The following is a 2,970-nucleotide window of genomic DNA, read 5'->3' on the forward strand; positions in this document are numbered from 1 at the left end:
TGTCTTGCTGAGTAACCATGCGGTTATGAGAACTACCCCGCAGGCAATGGACAGCTAAATGGGATTTTCCAGAAGCCTGGAGAAGTCTTCCAGTGGAATCCAGCACTGAAATATCACCTATTAAAGGCCTTCTTAAAATAGATTTATTCTCCCTTCAAAACTGTCTCCTCGGTTCAGGCTCACGGGTTGTTTCACAAATGTACCTTAATCTGTTCAGAAGAGAAGTGACCATATGATTTACTTGTGCCTTCTTCACAAAAAACATAACTTTCTCTCTTATGATCAGTACACCTTGATCCTTTTCATTTTCAAGCGTAGTCCCACTTATGAGTCATCTCTCCCTCCTCTCAAACACACTTTGCAGTCTCTCCTTTTCCTCTTGTTTTAGTAAAAGCTGTAGGTAGGGCAAACTAAAATAGCAAGTTTCACAACTGGACATGAGACATCCTTAAATTTAGATCAAATAAGCCCTTCCAAAGAACATGGGATCTTTCCATCCAGACAGATTTATAAAAGCTACATATAATTATGGAAAGGAAGAGGATCAAAAATAGCCTGTGTACGATGGCCTTTCTCAACGGTATATGGCAGGAGGAATGACAGCCTTACTCTCCTAGCAGCAAGAGGAAGGGTAAGACAACTCAGGACAGCCAAGGGGACCCCCCTCCAGCCTGTAGGCTTCCTAGATTGCCAAAAAGCCAAGAATGTGGTAGAGCCTCAAAAACAAACAAAAAAGATTCCTTGTTCTCTGCACTGTTTTCCCCACCCTAACTCCAAATTCTATCAAACTGTAAAGCCGTAATTACCCAAGAAAACTCAACTGCATTGCACTGTCTGAGACTGCAAGTTCTTATCCAAAGTAAAGCAAAAGCTCCTTAAAGACAGTCTGGGAAGAGACTTGCTTCGCCAGTCATCAAAAACTGAAGAAAACCCCTAGAAACCTGTTGTCTTGCCTTGACATCCCTTTCAACAGGCGCTGGCTGGTGACAGCCGCCAGAGTCTTCTTAGTCCTGACTTCCCTCCCATGCCTCGCACTGGCACAAAGCCCTCGCACGCTCCATGCTGCCTTGGAACAAGTTCTGCGGTATGGCCCTGCGCTTGCCACAGCAAACTGGAAATTTCATGTCCCCTTCAGGTAAATACATTTTATTGAATTAAATTCAAGAAAGTAAATACGGCAGAGTTACAGCCTTCCATGTGTAAAACACTGAACTCCAAAATAAATAGGAACGCTACACAGCTCTCACATTTTGCTACCCTGCAAACATTTCAGTGCATAATGGTGCTAAAGAAAGCACCGGGAGAAAGATGGAAATTGCGGCAGCTGCGGTGGGCAGAGCTGAGGCTTCTGGCAGCGGGCCGCGCGGGGAAGGATTGCGAGATAAACACATCTGGAGGTTTTTGCTGAAATAATCAATAACGAAATAGTTACGTTCAGAATTAGGCAACAGATTAAAGTGACAACTCTGGTTGTGCAGCCCTGTTGGTTAGTTAGCACGGCAGGAGTTGAGTTTGCCTGTGGAGGTTTCAATACAACTGCAACACCACACCTCCTGCGAAGCCGAGGGTGAAATTCAGCAGTGTCTTTGGTCACCAGGGCAGAATTCTACAGCGGTGTGGAACAAGCGGGGCCCTGGGCGCTCTCACCACCACACTGGCTTCGCCTCCCCGCAGGCAGAAAGGAGCCTTCGCTGCGAGCGCAGTCATGAACCTCGGCTTCCCTTGACGAGCTTCCCATGTTAGCGGTCACCTGCCCAGGAGCTCTGGGAGCCTTCCCGCGTTCATAACCCATGGGAGATACGCCCCTCAGCTACGGCTGTGGCTATTGGCAGCAAAAGCTATCCCAAGCGCTATCTCCAGGGATTCCGTGACCTCTCATGCAAGACTACAACACCTCTGCTGTCACCTGATAAAAATCAGTCACATTAAAGCCCTGCTCAGAGCAGCCGTACCCGTCAGAGCAGCACAGCCACTCTTCCCTCAGGAGGTATTTCCTGACAGAGACGACTTCGGAGGCGGCCTCCAGTATTTCTGGAGCTCGCTACATACATAACTTCTAGGTACGAATTACATTTATACCTTCCCCGGCTTCAATGCCAGCTGACAGACTGTAATTAAATTACACGTAGCCGGGAGCCTCGGTCAGGGACGAGGAGCTGAGTGCACGAGGCACGGCGCAAACACGGCGCTGCGAGAACGCACGTTGTCCGTTTGGGCAACTGCGGATTTCCTCTGCGAATGGAGAATGCTTTCAGCCGTGTTTTCTCCTCCACAAGCTCACAAAACCCCGAAACTACCCCCAAGCCTTTAAAAGCTGAAAGCTGGAGATGGAGAGAGCGTGCAGGTCCCCTTCAGCCCCTGGGCAGCGCCGGCAAAGCACGGTAACCTAAGCAGTAAGCAATGGCACAAAAGCTGCCTCTTCCCTGACGGAGCCATCTGTCCCGCTGTCCTTACGCGCAGCTCCACCGCTTCTAGGAGATGCGAAGGTCGCACGCACGGCGAGGCTCTCTGTCTGCTGCCACCCTGAGGGGCAGCCCACGTGTGGGGAGAGCACACAGCCGGCGTTTGCAGCCCATCATGCTGCCAGCCAGGCCGGGGAGCTCGCTGGCATGAGAACTAGTCACTCGGCCCATGCTAGCTTTCAGCTGGAGCGGGTGCCCGCTCTGTTCAGGCACGGGGCGCTACGAGGGCAGGCAGGGAGGAGATGGGACTGCGTGAGCAGGAAGAGGGGGCAGCATGACCCCCCTTTGTGGCAGCACCACCTCAGATCACTGTAAGCTGGCTGTGAAACCACATCCCCAAAGTGTCTCCCAGGAAGGTTCCAGGAAATCCCCTCTGTCACGGAAAGCGCTACTGGGAGGACAGACCCAATCCCCAATTCATCTTTTCCTTCCCACTCCAGCAGGCAATTAAAGTTACCCCCCCACGAGAGGATTACACTTCACTTTGAGACATATGAAGCAGGAGAAC

This window comes from Buceros rhinoceros, unplaced genomic scaffold, assembly GCF_000710305.1.
Source record: "Buceros rhinoceros silvestris isolate BGI_N320 unplaced genomic scaffold, ASM71030v1 scaffold7447, whole genome shotgun sequence".
NCBI lineage: Eukaryota > Metazoa > Chordata > Aves > Bucerotiformes > Bucerotidae > Buceros > Buceros rhinoceros.